Below are 19459 nucleotides of genomic sequence, written 5' to 3'. Positions count from 1 at the left end.
GCTCTCAAGAAGGAGGAAAGGACAAACTTTTTTCTCTACAGTCCTTCATCTTAATTACATGAAATCACATTTTTTTAATTCCAGAGCTGATGATTACACCACAAACAGCAGTTACTGTTAATAACAGCCATGATATGGACGTGGCCCAAATTTTCATGGACAGACAAATGTATAAGAAGTGCCACAGAGAGACAACCGAATCTTAGCAATGAATAAGAATTTAAAAAGGCCTTTCTCAGCACCGTGGATGGAACTCAGTAAATGAGACAGAGAATAGCAATCAGTCTGTGATATCACTTAAAGGTGGAATCAGAAAACTTATCAATGAATTTAGAACACAAAAACCAGTGCAGAGAGGTGAGAAAATGAAGCCAGGGTTTCCCAAGAAGAAAGGAGTGAAGGAAAGATAAATTAGAAGGTGGTTGAAACCTGTACATTAATAGACACCTGTGTGTGTGTGTGTGTATAAAATAAATCAAGAAGAAATTCAACTCAGCTGGCTTTAATAACATATATGGGTGCAGAAGCTGAAAAGAATAGGTATGTTTAGAAGCATGACGAAACTTCTTACTGTACATCTGAAAGAAACAAGCATTGTAAACCAAGGATATTCCTAGAAAAATTAAATGTTAACAGGGGAACAAAAAAAAAAAAAAGGAAACCACCATTGCCCACCCTACTTCTTTCTAGCCACCTTTTCCAGGGCTAATATTAAGTCTCTGCAGGCTGACTAGGCTTGGTTTCAAGGCTGGGATGCCCAGGGGCTCAGGGAGCCAGGAAGTGTCCCCAGAACACGAGCCCCCTTTGCACCTGTTCTTCCCAGTCCAATCTGCCTGGGATCACATTCTCCACATGCAGGCCGTCCCCCAAGAGCAAATTCCAGCCTAGTGTATCCCAAGTTTGGTCAAGTCCCTATGCTGGAAGAGCTTTGAAAAGCCAGCTGGTCTCCAGCTAATGTGGATCTCTACTTCAGTTACCTTCTCAAAGCCCTGCCTTTCTCAAAGTGAAGTGAAGTCACTAAGTCGTGTCCAACTCTGTGACCCCATGGACTGTAGCCTGCCAGGTTCCTCTGTCCATGGGATTTTCCAGGCTCAAAGCCCTACCCTAAAAATGACAGCTGGCTCAAACACAGCAATTTGGAAGGGGTCGACATTTGTCGTGAGTGAAGTGTCAGGGGGAAGAAGTCAGATGACAGAAGCCCTTGGGCTTTTCTCTGGCACATGGCATTCCAAATGACAAATCAGGAAGGCCAGTTTCACTAAGGCTCCGTCGGCTTCATTAAAGAGTGGGGAAATGTAGAAGTGCTGCCACCTTGTGGACACATCTCATAACAGCAACACTGAAACCTCTGCTGCAGGGCAAGGAATGTTCAGAAGGCCTGGGGGCTGTCAATGACACCCGCACTCAGGAAATAGGCTGGGAAAGGTACTCCAAAGAGAACTGCAATCGATTCGAGTTTTCAGATGCCAATTTAGGACAATTTCAAGAGGGAAACCTGAGTCACACGGTTTACAATCAAGCAGGAAAGAAAAACACCCCCAGAGCCTGGTCTACATCGTTCACGATTTGAGACAAGAGACTCAAACGGCAAGGAGGTATCACCTCACACCAGAGGGAGGGAGGGGTTATTGATATTACTTTTATGAACCATAACAGCTGTAGTGGGTGCTGAGTAAAGGAAAAGTTCCTGAGGTGTTCGTGGCAATGAAAAATGTAAAGAACTACCTGGACATAGGTGCCGAGGTTACTTGGGTAACTATGAATAAAAATAAAGCAATCAGATCATCAGGCACACCCATGCCAGGCCCTATATGCAGAAGAAACCTCCTCCATTGGAGAAGACACAGGCATCTCAACATTCCCCAGAGCACCTAATACTGACAAAACTCAAGATAATGACGAGGCCAAAATGTTCATGGACCGATGAAAGGATAAGGAAGACCTGCTCCAGAGAGAGAAGGTAAACTTAGTCATAAAGAAGCATAATGAAAAACCTTTCTCAGCAACATGGACGGAAGTAAACGAAGTACATATATCGGATAAAGGCAAGTGTCATGTGATATCACTTGGAGGTGGATTGTATGTAGCAATTCACAAATGAGAAACAGACTTTAGAAGGCATACTAAGTGTTATTAAAAAGGAAGGGAGGGAGGGAGAAGATAAATTCTGAGTGGCTGAAACCTATACACACACACACATATAAATTGAATAGGTCACCAACATAACCCTGCTGCTGCTGCTGTTAAGTCACTTCAGTCGTGTCCGACTCTATGCGACCCCATAGACGGCAGCCCACCAGGCTCCGCTGTCCCCGGGATTCTCCAGGCAAGAACACTGGAGTGGGTTGCCATTTCCTTCTCCAATGCATGAAAGTGAAAAGTGAAAGTGAAGTCGCTCAGTCGTGTCCAACTCTTCGAGACCCCATGGACTGCAGCCTACCAGGCTCCTCCATCCATGGGATTTTCCAGGCAAGAGTACTGGAGTGGGGTGCCATCGCCTTCTCCAAACATAACCCGACTCTGTATCAGAAGAAATTATACTCAACTTGCTTCCATAAAGCCTATGAAAACCAAAGCTGAAAATAATGGGTATGTGTAGATGTATAATTTAATCACTTTTGAGATCATTTGAAAACAACGAAACATTGGAAGTCAGCGACACTCCTAGAGAAAGAGACAGTAAAATACAGAGGGGGAAAACTGCCTGTTGTATTTTTATCTGGCTTCCTTTCCCTGGCTAGTGTCACATCCTTGCAGCCCTAGCACGCTTGAGCCTCGAAGCTGGAATATCCTGGGGTTCAGGAGGCCAGGGAGGTTGCTCAGGCACACAAGCTTCATTTGCCACAGCGGTGACTTGTCTGCTGGTGTGGAACCAGTCTCCAGAACCAGGCCGGCCCAAAGAAGCAAAAACAAGCCTAGTGTGGGAACCATGTTTTACTGCTTTCTCAGAAATGACTCCTGGAATTTAATCTTACTCATTCCATCTTCTTGCTTGCTCTCCCCTACCCTTAAGTTAGACGTTCTGGCTGACAAGTCAGCATTAGTTTGATGCTGTTCTGCACGCAGAACAAACCCCTTTTCCTTCAAAGACCTTTATTTACAACTCTCATGTGGTTACCTCCAAACCTCCAGAAGGAAGCCTCCCTAATCCCTGAATTCTGGTCTCTGTCTTGTTTTACTGCTCTTAAAGATTACAAGATAAGTTACCAATAAAATAGGCGCTGAGCTGTTCTAGGGGAGTTGTGCGTCTCCGGGAGCTCTCCCCGTGCTCTCTCTCATACTCCTGTGTGTTTCGAGAATCAGTGCGAAACTGCTGCAATTGGCACCAAAACAGGGACCTCCTGAAAGTTTGCTTCACATCCCCTCCTCAAGCCCGAGCAAGGGAAAAGGATGTCTGCTCATCCAGGTAGGAACTATGGCCTGTAAGGCTAGGGATGAACCGAAGTCTTCTAGACAGGCGGTGCTTTCGCTTTCTCTTACGTGTAACTCTCTCCTCAACAGCTTGTGCATAAGGGTCAGCTCTCTTTTCTGCTTGCGCCGCTGAGTCTGAGGTTTCTGATTCTGGCTTCACTTGTTAAGGTGATATATACTCACTGGCCTTGGTATCCATGAGAAGGGTCTTTGAAAGTGTCTGATTGGTAACGAGGAAGTCGTTGGTTAAGAAATGGTGTAGGTATTGTTAATGTATGGCATCTAAATACTTGGAATTTATGTCATATTACCATTTCTGCCGTGGAAGAGCGAGAAACTCCTTGGGCTGATCTTATTCCTCTGGCGGAGGCACCTCCCCGGCCGCCTCCTGTTAAGTCTAAACTCAGGAGTATAAAATCAACAAAGACTACTTTACCAGCTCATGAATTTACCCAAGGACTTGTTCACTCACTCCCTAACATTTTCAATGTTCTAAGGTAAACAGCATGGTTAGAGAAGGTGTAGAGAAAGCAGCTTTGTTCCTGGCGATGCTTCCTAAGGCCCACCTCACTTTGGATTTCAGGATGTCTGGCTCTAAGTGAGTGAGCACACCATCGTGATTATCTTGGTCGTGAAGATATTTTTTTGTATAGTTCTTCTGTGTATTCTTGCCACCTCTTCTTAATATATTCTGCTTCTGTTAGGTCCATACCATTTCTTTCCTTTATTGTGCCCATCTTTGCATGAAAAGTTCCCTTGGTATCTCTAATTTTTTGGAAGAGATTTCTAGTCTTTCCCATTCTATTGTTTTCCTCTGTTTCTTTGCATTGATCATTGAGGAAGGCTTCCTTGCTATTCTTTGGAACTCTGCATTCAAATGGGTATATCTTTCCTTTTCTCCTTTGCCTTTTGCTTCTCTTCTTTTCATAGCTGTTTGTAAGGCCTAAATGGTCTAGTGGTTTACCATAGTTTCTTCAATTTAAGTCTGCATTTGGCAATAAGGAGTTCATGATCTGAGCCACAGTCAGCTCCCGGTCTTGTTTTTGCTGACTGTATAGAGCTTCTCCATCTTTGGCTTTCAAAAACTAAAAGAAGATACTGTGAAAGTACTGCACTTAATATGCCAGCAGATTTTTAAAACTCAGCAGTGGCCACAGGACTGGAAAAGGTCAGTTTTCATTCCAATCCCAAAGAAAGACAACGCCAAAGAATGCTCAAAATACTGCACAATTGCACTCATCTCACACACTAGCAAAGTAATGCTCAAAATTCTCCAAGCCAGGCTTCAATAGTATGTGAACTGTGAACTTTCAGATGTTCAAACTAGATTTAGAAAAGGCAGAAGAACCACAGATCAAATTGCCAACATCCATTGGATCATCCAAAGAGCGAGAGAGTTCCAGAAAAACATCTACTTCTGCTTTATGGACTATGCCAAAGCCTTTGACTGTGTGCATCACAACAAACTGTGGAAAATTCTTCAAGAGATGGGAATACCATACCACCTGACCTGCCTCCTGAGAAATCTGTATGCAGGTCAAGAAGCAACAGTTAGAACCGGACATGGAACAATGGACTGGTTCCAAATTTGGAAAGCAGTATGTCAAGGCTGTATATTGTCATCCTGCTTATTTAACTTTTATGCAAAGTACATCATGCAAAATGCCAGGCTGGATGAAACACAAAGTGGAATCAAGATTGCTGGGAGAAATATCAATAACCTCAGATATGCAGCTGACACTACCCTTATGGCAGAAAGTGAAGAAGAACTAAAGAGCCTCTTGATGAAAGTGAAAGAGGAGAATGAAAAAGTTGGCTTAAAACTCAACATTCAGAAAACTAAGATCATGGCATCTGGCCCCATCACTTTATGGCAAATAGATGGGGAAACAGTGGAAACAGTGACACACTTTATCTTTTTGGGCTCCAAAATCATTGCAGACGGTGACTGCAACCATGAAATTAAAAGACACTTGCTCCTTGGAAGAAAAGCTATGGCCAACCTAGACAGCATATTGAAAAGCAAAGACATTACTTTGCCAACAAAGGTCTGTCTAATCAAAGCTATGGTTTTTCCAGTAGTCATGTATGGATGTGAGAGTTGGACTATAAGGAAAGCTGAGTGCCAAAGAATTGATGCTTTTGAACTGTGGTGCTGGAGAAGACTCTTGAGAGTCCCTTGGACTGCAAGGAGATTCAACCAGTCTATCCTAATGGAGATCAGTCCTGAATATTCATTGGAAGGACTGATGGTGAAGCTGAAACTCCAATACTTTGGCCACCTGATGCAAAGAACTGACTCATTTGAAACGATCCTGATGCAGGGAAAGATTGAGGGCAGGAGGAGAAGGGGACGACAGAGGATGAGATGGTTGGATGGCATCACTGACTCAATGGACATGAGTTTGAGTAAGCTCCAGGGGTTGGTGATGGACAGGGAGGCCTGGCGTGCTGCAGTCCATGGGGTCGCAAAGAGTCGGACATGACTGAGCGACTGAACTGAACTGAGAGAAAGAAGGGACTCTTGATGCCTTCACTGTCCTTTTCACGGCAGGGCAAATGTCTCATCACGAATTGCTTCCTTCTCTATTTGTAAGGAACTGAAAGTCAGTATTCATGACAATGACATCTCTAGTTCATTTACTAAAGGGATTATAGACAGTATATAGGTGGTGGATATCAAATGATTCCCTGGAATTGGAAGGCGCTTGTAAAATTGGTTTTACCTACTGCTCAATACTCCTTATGGTCACAAGAATATAGAGATTATTGTCCTACTCTTGCTTTAAATAATCTTCAAAACAGCATCCCTGTTGATAAAGATATGCTCATGGGAGAAGGACAATACATGACTGTGGTTACTCAAACTGACATGGATGCTCGAACTTTTATGCAAGTCTCCAAAGCTGCTCATAAACCTTGGCTTCGTCTACCCAATTTTACCGTCCCACAGGGATCTTTTTCTACTATAAGGCAAGGAGGAAATGAACCTTACATGAGCTTTGTAGAAAAATTACAAAATGCTATTGACCAACAAATTGAAAATTTGAAGGCTTGGAATGTATTAACACTGCAATTAGCTTATGAGAATGCAAATGAAGATTGTAAACAAGGCTTGCAGCTCATGTGTAATTTGCCAACAACTAATGTAGCAGAAATGATAAAAGCAAGTCAAAATATACGATCAGAATCCCAGAAAACTGCTATGCTAGCCACTGCATTAATTCCGCAAAAATGTTTTAATTGTGGCAAACCTGGACCTAAGCCAAAAAAACTACCATTCTGGTCAAAAGAGACTTGCTCAAAAATGTCCTCCTTGCAGTAAGGGCTTCCTTTGCGCTAATCAGTGCAGTTCCAAGTTAGATAATAAGGGACAGCCTTTGTCATGAAAGTACCAGCGCGGCCAACCCTGGCAGGGCAACAAGAACAGGGGAGAAACAAAAACCTTACTTGGAACGTGAATGCCACAGAATGGAATCCCAACAATCCCTTTCTGAACACCAAGATGGCCCCAAACGAAAACTAATCTCAGATTTAAATGCCGCCACAACCGGCATGAAGGATTGGACCTTGTTATTACTGAAAGTTGTACTTTTGATATTATCAATGAAGTTAAACACATTCCTCCAGAAGTTTATGGCCCTTTACCTAAAGGTATAGTTGGAATTATTTTAGGCCTCTCCAGCATAACTATGAAAGGTATTCATATTTTACCAGGGGTAATTGATTCTGATTATTAAATTTATTAGGCAATATTCAAATTATGGCTCTCTCACATATTTATCAGACAGAGAAAGGGATAAATCTTGCAAAATTATGATTCTTGCCTTATTTTGAGCCCTGAGCAGAGAAATAAATTAGGAAAGGAGGTTTTGAATCTATGAATGCGGCTTACTGGACTATGCTAATTGTCTTTAACCTCCCCACATTAACTCTAAAAATTCAAGACCTTTCTTTCAAGGGTTTAATAGATGCAGGAACTGATGTAACTATCATCACAAAATAGGAATGGCCCTCCCACTGGCCTTTAAAAAAGGCCCATGGACAAATGTTAGGTGTCGGGGAAGTCCAAGCAGCTTATCATAGTATCTTTCCAAAAATGTGTAAAGATCAAGAAGGCCATGTAGCTATTATCTGTCCTTATGTCATGAATATTCCTACAGCTTTATGTGGACAAGATATATTATGACAATATCAATTAAAACTACAAACAAGCTTACCCTAAGAGCTGCTGCTATTATACCACCATTACAAATTATCTGGACTGATGGCCTCCACCCCCATATGGATAGAGCAGTGGCCCATGACTAAAGAAAAAAATTGGGCATATAGAACAGTTAGTTAAAGAACAATTAGATGCAGGACATATAGAGCCTTCCATGAGCCCAAGGAATACTTCCATCTTTATTATCCACCCCCCCAAAAAATCAGGAAAATAGTGTTTAATTCATGACTTAAGAGCAATTAATGCTCAGATTGACTACACCAAAGCCTTTGACTGTGTGGATCACAACAAACTGTGGAAAATTCTTAAAGAGATGGGAATATCAGATCACCTTACCTGACTTGTGAGAAATCTGTATGCAGGTCAAGAAGTAACAGTTAGAACTGGACATGGAACAACAGACTGGTTCCAAATTGGGAAAGGAGTACGTCAAGGCTGTATATCGTCATGCTGCTTATTTAACTTACATGCAGAGCACATCATGCAAAATGCAGGGCTGGATGAAGCACAAGCTGGAATCAAGATTCCAAGGAGAAATATCAATAACCTCAGATACACAGGTGACACCATCCTTATGGCAGAAAGCAAAGAGGAACTAAAGAGCCTCTTGATGAATGTGAAAGAGGAGAGTGAAAAAACCTGGCTTAAAACTCAACATTCAAAAAACTTAGATCATGGCATCTGGTCCCATCACTTCATAGCAAAGATGGGGAAACAATGGAAACAGTGAGCAACTTTATTTTCTTGGGCTCCAAAATCACTGCAGATGGTGACTGCAGCCATGAAATTAAAAGGTGCTTGTTCCTTGGAGGAAAAGCTATGACACACCTAGATAGAATATTAAAAAGCAGAGACATTACTTTGCCAACAAAGGTCTGTCTAGTCAAAACTATAGTTTTTCCAGTAGTCATGTATGAATGTGAGAGTTGGACCATAAAGCTGAGCTTTGAAGAATTGGTGCTTTTGAACTATGGTTTTGGAGAAGACTCTTGAGAGTCCCTTGGACAGCAAGGAGATCAAACCAGTCCATCATAAAGGAAATCATTCCTGAATATTCATTGGAAGGACTGATGCTGAAGCTGCAGTACTTTGGCCACCTGATGCAAAGAACTGACCTATTGGAAAAGACCCTGATGCTGGGAAAGATTGAAGGCAGAAGGAAAAGGGGGTGACAGAGGATGAGATAATTGGATGGCATCACCAACTCAATGGACATGAGTTTGAGTAAGTTTTGGGAGTCAGTGATGGACAGGGAAGCCTGGTGTGCTACAGTCCATGGGGTCACAAAGAGTCAGACACAACTGAGCGACTGAACTAAACTAACTGTAATGTTCAGATGCAATCAGTGGGTTCATCACAACCAGGTATTCTAAGCCCCTCTCTAATTCCAGATGACACACTTAATAATTATAAATCTTAAGGACTGCTTTTTTACCATACCCTTACATCCTGAAGATAAACAGAAATTTGTATTTTTAGTTCCTGATATAAATAATTATCATCCTTTACAACAATATCAATGGAAATACTTGCCTCAAGGTATGAATAGCCCCACCATGTGTCAAAGATTTGTAGATCTAACTCTGTAGCCATTATGACAACAATTTCCTGATGCCTATATTTATCATTTGATGATATTCTTTTGGCTCACTCTTAGCCGCAAAAATTAACAGAAATTCTCTCTTCATTACAGACATATTTGAATTCACAGGGGTGAATAATAACTGCAGAGAAAATCCAACACATGCCCCCATGGAAATACCTTGGCTTTCAAATTTTACAGAAAACAATTACTCTTTTACAATTTTCTTTCAAGGTTACAGAATCATTAACACTTCATTTTTTACAGCAATTTTTGGATCACTTAAATTGGATATGACCTAGTTTAGCCATCCCAACATATGCAATGCTTCCTTTTTTTCAATTATTACAGGGAAATGAAACCCTGTAATAAAACCCTCCCTGCTGTTTTTCTTAACATTATGCTTTATTACAACAAATCAACACTACTAAACATTTTCTTGACAGGTATGTTCCTTCACATTCTTTTTCACTGATCCTTCTTTCTACAGAACATACTCCTACAGCAATACTTGCCCAAATCTTACCTAGAGAGATAAAAATCATTGATGGCAATAGTATTCTAATCAACCAAAATACCATATTCTTCCTTATCTGCAGGTGAGACTACATCTGTTACAGCAAGGATGCTTATGCCTCCATTGTTTTACTGGCTCAGATCCACAATTTATATGGGATTATCTAAAGAAAATGTGGAATCATCATATCAAACTAATGAACAATTTCAAATTGCCAGATCACATTTTACAGGGGCAGAGGAACCAGAGATCAAATTGCCAACATCCGCTGGATCATGGAAAAAGCAAGAGAGTTCCAGAAAAACATCTACTTCTGCTTTATTGACTATGCCAAAACCTTTGACTGTGTGGATCACAATAAGCTGTGGAAAATTCTGAAAGAGATGGGAATACCAGAACACCTGATCTGCCTCTTGAGAAATTTGTATGCAGGTCAGGAAGCAACAGTTAGAACTGGACATGGAACAACAGACTGGTTCCAAATAGGAAAAGGAGTTTATCAAGGCTGTATATTGTCACCCTGTTTATTTAACTTACATGCAGAGTACATCATGAGAAACACTGGACTGGAAGAAACACAAACTGGAATCAAGATTGCCGGGAGAAATATCAATACCCTCAGATATGCAGATGACACCACCCTTATGGCAGAAAGTGAAAAGAACTAAAGAGTCTTTTGATGAAAGTGAAAGTGGAGAGTGAAAAAGTTGGCTTAAAGCTCAATATTCAGAAAATGAAGATCATGGCATCCAGTCCCACCACTTCATGGGAAATAGATAGGGAAACAGTGGAAACAGTGTCAGACTTTATTTTTCTGGGCTCCAAAATCACTACAGATGGTGACTGCACCCATGAAATTAAAAGATGCTTACTCCTTGGAAGGAAAGTTATGACCAACCTAAATAGTATATTCAAAAGCAGAGACATTACTTTGCCAACAAAGGTTCGTCTAGTCAAGGCTATGATTTTTCCTGTGGTCATGTATGGATGTGAGAGTTGGACTGTGAAGAAGGAGGAGCGCTGAAGAATTGATGCTTTTGAATTGTGGTGTTGGAGAAGACTCTTGAGAATCCCTTGGACTGCAAGGAGATCCAACCAGTCCATTGTGAAGGAGATCAGCCCTGGGATTTCTTTGGAAGGAATGATGCTAAAACTGAAACTCCAGTACTTTGGCCACCTCATGCGAAGAGTTGACTCATTGGAAAAGACTCTGATGCTGGGAGGGATTGGGGGCAGGAGGAGAAGGGAACGACAGAGGATGAGATGGCTGGATGGCATCACTGACTCGATGGACATGAGTCTCAGTGAACTCCGGGAGTTGGTGATGGACAGGGAGGCCTGGTGTGCTGCGATTCATGGGGTCGCAAAAAGTTGGACACGACTGAGCGACTGATCTGATCTGGTCTGATGGATAAAAGAATTTCTATTTTACAATCAGTGCCCTTTTCTTTACATCCTATTATATCTAGACATCCTATTCCTAATGTGCTTACCCTCTATGCAGATGGCAATCAAACTCAAGAAATAGCAACCTGGAAGGAAACCTCAGGATGGAAAAAGATCTTTACCAGCCCCCATGCTTCCGCACAACATTCTGAATTAGCTCCTGTCTTGCTTTACAAACCTTCTTGCAAACTTCCTTTAATCTCTTAACAGATTCCGTTTATGTTGTTAATATCATTCAACAATTGCCCAATTCTATTTTAAATGCTTCAATAGATAAATCATTACTCTCCCTTTGTTTCTGTTCAAACTCTTAACTAAATGACAACATCCTTTTTTTTTATAGCTCGTATTCAGGATATTCACAATTTCCCAGCGCTCTTACTTTTGGGAATCAACAAGCTGATACATCTCTTGGCTTTATAGGATCAATTGTTTACTGACACCTTTCGATCACACCAATTCTTCCACTCCGTTAACAATCTGCTCTAACCCTACAGGAAGTCAAAGATATTGTACCTGACCCACATGTCAATTATTAACTCCTCTCGCTGCAGTTGGCGTGAACCCTCGAGTCTTTCTTCTAATGAGTTATGGCAAAGGGATGTGACTCATTATCCTCCATTTAAACCATTTCACTTTGTACATGTAACTACTGATACTTTTTCAGCCATTTTATGAGCTACCACACAGCAAGGAGAACAAGCACATTCTGTGCAAGCTCACCTTCTTGAATGTTTTGCTATTCTAGGACATCCTCAAACCATTAAAACTGATAATGCTCCAGCATGTATATCTCACAAGCTTTGCAATTTCTTTGTCTATGGGATATTAAACACATCATAGGTATTCCTCACAACCCTACAGGACAAGCCATTATTGAACATGCAAATGGGCTACTGTAATTATTTTTAAATTAACAGAAAAAGAAAGAAGTAACCCCTCCTAGGGAATGGTTATATATTGCTTATTCACTCCTAATCACTTGTCAATTGCCAATACTTCTTCACAAGCAGCCTATGCTAGACATTTTGCTCCTCCACATTCATAAAAATACCCTCTGGTACTTTTTAAACCACCACCCTCTCCTATTTGTCAAGGACCTGTGAGATTACTAACATGGGGAAGGGGATATGCTGCTGTTTGTCGTCATCAGGTCCACTCTGGATCCCTGCCTGTTGTGTGAAACCTTATCATGAGTTGGCACCAAGGACTTCAGGATCCATTAACGGAGTTTCATCTACTGACCACCCAGATGACTCCTCTGGGCTTGCCTCTTCCGAAAGCCCGAGGAATAATCATCCACCAGCTGCTGACATTACATGGGGTGATGTTAAATGTCTTACTTCAAGAGCTGAAATGGTTCTTGTTAATACTGGCACACCTATTACTCCTGAAAATAATGTTGCTTTCCCCTCTAGCCACTATAACTGCTAACTGCCCACAAGATATGGCTGTTTCGGGTTAGTTTTTTACTTCTGTTTTTCACTAGGGTTCCAGCTCATACACTACCTAACAATAACTACACATACTGGGCTCAGTTAACGAACCCCGTTTCATTCTCTGTTGTCACATGGGAAGATCCAGATTCCTCTTTCTAACAATGACTCCACCATTACTGGGGGAGAATGGCTTTCTCCTCCATCTCTTTTACCTATGTACACATTAGATTTTCCTTGGACTGTTAATGGTTCACATCTACCCTTCTGCATAACTAATTCAACAAATGCACATCTATGTGCTTATACCAGCACTCAGTGGTATGTGAATAATATAATAAGACCCCCTCAAAAAACAGGATCTCAAATCCTTACCATTACATTAAACATCAGACCTTTGTGTTTACTGCTGGTTTCCCAGGAAACTTAACATCTGGAATGTCTCACCCTAAAGCATCAGTCTCATTATGTACTCAAGCCTGGATTGATATGGGACAGTTTGATGGATTTAACTGGCACGTCTGCCGACCTATCAATTTTTCCATACAGCTCCTCCTGATTGATAATTATACTGTAGAAGATTGGGGTCCACAAGGATTATTAGTTCAAGACTGTAACAAAACTTGGCATGATTTGGAATTGGTCTCTTTCCTTGTACTATAACAAATCTGATCCTTTATGGAATCCCAGATTTGCAGGACCTGTACTTTGATTAAAATATGCACCATTACAATACTCTCCTACTAAGATCCTCATGTGGCTTCTTGGTTTTCCTTTTTTCTCATGGGTTTTACAAGGCCCTGCAACCTTTAACAATAGCCATTTCATTTGGCACTCTACAGACATAAATGCCCATGTTAATATCTGCACCACCAGAGACCATACATCTTTGCACTTGCTTATAACTTTACCCTTTCTAATTTTTCCTTAACTCCACCTTCTGTAACCATTCTCACTCCATGTTATAACTATTCCCTCTTAGTTAATCACTCATATATTTTTATTCTGAAACACAAGCCCAAACTTAGATACCTACTACTTTAGATAGACCCTGGTGTGGTGATTCTCCCTTAGCTCAAATTGTTCAACTCTTTCCAATCTAGTATGGTGTAAAAAACGTTTTTTAGGTGCTCTAATAGTTTCCATAACAGCTGTTACCACAGCAGCTGTTATTGTAGCAACTGCTGCCACTGCCCTATTTCCTTAAAAACTGCCAACCAAGTACAGACTCTTATGACTAATATAACTTCTGACTTTACTAAACAAGTAGAAATTGAACAAATGATTTTATCTCGACTTGCAGCTTTGGTAGCTGCAGTTCTATGGCTCGGTGAGCATCAGCGTGCCCTTTGGACTCCGTCACAGTTAGACTGTGACAGCGTGTTTTTTTAAGTGTGCCTAACACCTTATTGTGCTCATAATTATTCTGAAACCTGGAACAATTTGCATCAACAACTAGATCCAAAATCAGATGCTATACTTAATAACTCTGTCCTACATTTATAACACATCCTTCAACAGATTCAGTCCCTTCAAAAACAACACTCTTCAGATGTTACTATTCAAAACCTCTCAAATATAGCTACATGGCTCAACCCGAAGAACTGGTTCTCCTCCCTAAATCTAAAATCTTGTTTTTTTCCCTTTCTTATTACTCATAATTTGCTTTGTGTTTTATTTCTCATTAGGACATTGATTGCCTCATTTTCTTGGCTCACCCACACTGAGGCGATGCTAACGCTGTTCCTCTGACCAGATCAGAAATATTCACTAAAGGAAACAAGAAGAGGGGAACTGTGGGAACCATGTTTTACCATTTTCTCAGAAATGTATCCTGGAATTTAACCTTACTCAGTCCCTGTTTCTTGCTTGCTCTCCCCTACCCTTAAGTTAGACGTTCTGGCTGACACGTGCGCATTAGTTAGATGCTGTTCTGCCTGCAGAGCCAACCCCTTTATCTTCAAAGACCTTGCCTTACAACTCTCATGTGGTTACCTCTGGACCTCCAGGAGGAGGTCTCCTTAATCCCTGAGTTCTGGTCTCTGTCATGCTTTACTGCTCTTAAAGATTAAAGATAAATTACCAATAAAATAGGCGCTCAGCCTGTTCTCGGGGAGTCGCTTTGTGAGTTCTCCCTGCGCGGTCTCTCATAACTCGGTATGTTTGTGAGAAGATTCAGTGCAAAAGCACCACAGCCTAGTGCACTGCAAGTACGGTAACAGCTCTGCGCTGCAACAGCTTACAGAGCCAGCTCTTCTCTGGTTTCCAAATGATGCAGATTCCTGCTCCAGCTGCCTCCTTTGCAAGTCCTCGCCTAAAAATGACAGAACCCTCAAGAAAGCAATTTTGCCATAGTTGAAATTAGTCCCGTGTGAAGGGTCAGGACCAAGAAGGATGAAGACAGAGGCCCTAGAGCCTTTTGGTTTGACGTGGCATCACAACCCAGGAGGCCCAGTTTCACCGAGGCTATGGTTGGCCCCTCAACCAGAGTTCTGAAGGAAGCACCCATATCGCCTTCAGATGCTGCGGGTAACAGAAGCACTGACATCTCAGCATCTGAGCACACAATATTCCCAAGCCCTATGGGATGGAACTGACACTTGCCATTCAAAAACGTCCCAGGGGAACAATCGAAAATAATTGAAATCAGGATAAGGTTTGGGGGCCAATTTCAAGAGGTAAATACCACTCACATTGTAGCAAATTATAAAACATTGGCAAGATAAACCCAGGACACGTGGCAGCCAAGACACTTAAAATGACAAGGAAGTATCCCCTCACACCACTAAAGTGGTTCTCCTTTAAATATTTACGAACAACAAATGCCAGGGTGAGTATTGGGGAAAAAAGAAGCCTCCTAAGCTATCAAAAAATGGAAATGCAAATTGTAAAGGACCACATGGACAAGAGTGCAGAAGATCCTTAGGGAAAAAATATACACAATCATATCTTCAGCATTCGCACATCTGGACCCCTATCCCGAAACCTCCCTTCGCTGGAAAGGACACAGGCGCCTGAACATTTCGCGCGGCGCTTAGCATTGACAACGGCTGCGATACGGAAGTGGCCCAAAGTTCCGTGGACAGACAAATGGATAAGGAAGAAGTGCCACAGAGTGACAACTGAATCTTAGGCCTGAAAAAGAATAAGGCCTTTCTCAGCACCGTGGATGGAAGTCAATAATGTAAATGAGACAGAAAATGGCAATCAGACTGTGATATCACTTCAAGGTGCAATCAAAAAACCCAACTATGAATTTAGAACAGAGAAATCTATGCAGAGATGTTAGAAAATGATGCCAGAGTTTCCGAACAGGAAAAGTGTGAAGGAAAGAAAAATTAGAAGGTGGTTGATACCTATACACACTAATAGATATCTCTCTGTGTGTGTATAAAATAGATCATAAGAAAATCTTCTGAATTATCACTGGGAATTCGACTCAGCTGGATTTAGTAACTTTATCTAAGGGATTTCAGGAGACAGGGATCAAGACCATCCCCATGGAAAAGAAATGCAAAAAAGAAAAATGGCTGTCTGGGGAGGCCTTACAAATAGCTGTGAAAAGAAGAGACGCGAAAAGCAAAGGAGAAAAGGAAAGATATAAGCATCTGAATGCAGAGTTCCAAAGAATAGCAAGGAGAGATAAGAAAGCCTTCCTCAGCGATCAGTGCAAAGAAATAGAGGAAAACAACAGAATTGGGAAAGACTAGAGATCTCTTCAAGAAAATTAGAGATACCAAGGGAACATTTCATGCAAAGATGGGCTCGATAAAGGACAGAAATGGTATGGACCTAACAGAAGCAGAAGATATTAAGAAGAGATGGCAAGAATACACAGAAGAACTGTACAAAAAAGATCTTCACGACCCAGATAATTACGATGGTGTGATCACTGACCTAGAGCCAGACATCCTGGAATGTGAAGTCAACTGGGCCTTAGACACCATCACTACGAACAAAGCTAGTGGAGGTGATGGAATTCCAGTTGAGCTATTTCAAATCCTGACAGATGATGCTGTGAAAGTGCTGCACTCAATATGCCAGCAAATTTGGAAAACTCAGCAGTGGCCACAGGACTGGAAAAGGTCAGTTTTCATTCCAATCCCAAAGAAAGGCAATACCAAAGAATGCTCAAACTACTGCACAATTGCACTCATCACACACGCTAGTAAAGTAATGCTCAAAATTCTCCAAGCCAGGCTTCAGCAATATGTGAACCGTGAACTTCCTGATGTTCAAGCTGGTTTTAGAAAAGGCAGAGGAACCAGAGATCAAATTGCCAACATCCGTTGGATCATGGAAAAAGCAAGAGAGTTCCAGAAAAACATCTATTTCTGCTTGATTGACTATGCCAAAGCCTTTGACTGTGTGGATCACAATAAACTGTGGAAAATTCTGAAAGAGATGGGAATACCAGACCACCTGACCTGCCTCTTGAGAAATTTGTATGCAGGTCAGGAAGCAACAGTTAGAACTGGACATGGAACAACAGACTGGTTCCAAATAGGAAAAGGAGTACGTCAAGGCTGTATATTGTCACCCTGCTTATTTAACTTATATGCAGAGTACATCATGAGAAACACTGGGCTGGAGGAAGCACAAGCTGGATTCAAGACTGCCGGGAGAAATATCAGTAACCTCAGATATGCAGATGACACCACCCTTATGGCAGAAAGTGAAGAGGAACTAAAAAGCCTCTTGATGAAAGTGAAAGTGGAGAGTGAAAAAGTTGGCTTAAAACTCAACATTTAGAAAACTAAGATCATGGCATCCAGTCCCATCATTTCATGGGAAATAGATGGTGAAACAGTAGAAACAGTGGCTGACTTTATTTTTCTGGGCTCCAAAATCACTGCAGATGGTGACTGCAGCCATGAAATTAAAAGACGCTTACTCCTTGGAAGGAAAGTTATGACCAACCTAGATAGCATATTCAAAAGCAGAGACATTACTTTGCCAACAGAGGTCTGTCTAGTCAAGGCTATGGTTTTTCCAGTAGTCATGTATGGATGTGAGAGTTGGACTGTGAAGAAGGCTGAGTGCCGAAGAATTGATGCTTTTGAACTGTGGTGTTGGAGAAGACTCTTGAGAGTCCCTTGGACTGCAAGGAGATCCAACCAGTCCATCCTAAAGATCAGTCCTGTGTGTTCATTGGAAGGACTGATGGTGAAGCTGAAACTCCAATACTTTGGCCACCTTATGCAAAGAGCTGACTCACTGGAAAAGACCCTGATGCAGGGAAAGATTGAGGGCAGGAGGAGAGGCGAGGACAGTGAATGCGATGGTTGGATAGCATCACCAACTCGATGGACATGGGTTTGGGTGAACTCCGGGAGTTGGTGATGGACAGGGAGGCCTGGCGTGCTGTGGTTCATGGGGTCACAAAGTGTCGGACATGTGAGCAACTGAACTGAACTGAAGGGTACAGAAATTGAAAATCATGGGTATGTTTAAAGGCATAATGAAACTCTTTGCTATACATCTGAAAGAAACAAGCATTGTAAACCAAGGATATTCCTAGAAAGATTAAACATAAAGCTGACAGGAATTAAAAAAAAAAAAAAGACAAGAACTTCTGCCTACCCTACTTCTTTCCTGCCCCCATTTCCTGGGCTAACATCTCATCTCTGCAGGCTGACCAGGCTCAGTCTCAGCCTGAATGTCCTGGGACTCAGGGAGGTGTCCCCAGAACACAAGCCCCCTTTGCACCTGTGCTGCCCAGTCCAATCTGCCTAGGACCACAGTCTCCACATGCAGGCCATCCCCCAAGAGCAAATTCAAACCTAGATCATCCCAAGTATGGTCAAGCCCCTGTGCTGAGAAGCTTTGAAAAGCCAGCTGATCTCCAGGTCTCCCGCTGATGACGATCCCTAGGCCAGTTGCTATTTTCAAAGTCATCCCCTAAAACTGACCGCCGCCTCAAACACAGTGGCCAACATTTTTCGCAAGTCAAGTAAGAAGTCAGATGGGCTTTCCTCTGGTATATGGCATTCCAAATGACAACTCAGAAGGCCAGGGTCACTAAGGCTCCTTTGGCCCCATTAAAGAGACGGAAGTGCTGCCACCTTGTGGACACATCTCATAACAGCAACAGTGAAACCTCTGCTGCAGAGCAAGGAATATTCAGAAGGCCTGGGGGCTGTCAATGACAGCAGCGCTCAGGAAATAGCCTGGGAAATGTTCCGCAACAACTGAAATCCAAACGAGTCTTCAGAGGCCAATTTCAAGAGGGAAACATCCCACACATCTTTTAAAATCAAATAGGAAAGAAAGACTACCCCCGCCCCCGCAGAGCCTAGTGTACATCATTCATGATCAGAGACCAGGGACTGAAATGGCAAGGAGGTATCAACTCACACCAGTCAGAGGGAAGGTTTATCAATATCACTTTTATGATCCATAACTGCTAGAGTGCCGGGTAAAGGGAAAGCTCCTAAGCTGTCCCTGGCAATGAAAAGAGCTACCTGGACAACTGTGCCGAGGTTCCTTGGGAAACTATGAAAAAAAAAAGCATTCATATCATCAGGCACACCCATGCCAGGCCCTCGATACAGAGGAAACCTCCTCTATTGGAGAAGACACAGGCACCCCAACATTCCCCCCATCACCCAATACTGACAAAAGTCAAGACAACTAAGAGGCCAAAATGTCCATGGACAATGAATGGATAAGGAAGAACTGCTCCAGAGAGACAAGGTAAACTTAGCCAGAAAGAAGCATAACAAAAACATTCCTCAGCAACATGAACGGAAGGAAGGAAGGAAAGCACGTACAGCGGAGAAAGGCAAGTGTCATGTGATAACACTTGGAGGTGGATTTTATGTAGCAATTCACAAATGAGA

The 19459-nt window shown here is 42.0% G+C and overlaps 1 long non-coding RNA gene across 1 annotated transcript in view; it reads right to left on the bottom strand.

Moving 5' to 3' along the window:
• LOC147370929 (uncharacterized) overlaps positions 1-19459 on the bottom strand; it is a 64208-nt gene that overhangs the window by 1279 nt on the left and 43470 nt on the right. The gene's annotated exons all lie outside the window — the stretch shown is intronic.

Source organism: Bos grunniens, chromosome 6 (assembly GCF_055505025.1).
Source record: "Bos grunniens cultivar Pamir isolate PY7600 chromosome 6, Bosgru_T2T1.0, whole genome shotgun sequence".
NCBI lineage: Eukaryota > Metazoa > Chordata > Mammalia > Artiodactyla > Bovidae > Bos > Bos grunniens.
The sequence above is the reverse complement of the archived record's forward strand: the minus strand, read 5'-3'. Positions and strand labels throughout refer to the sequence as shown.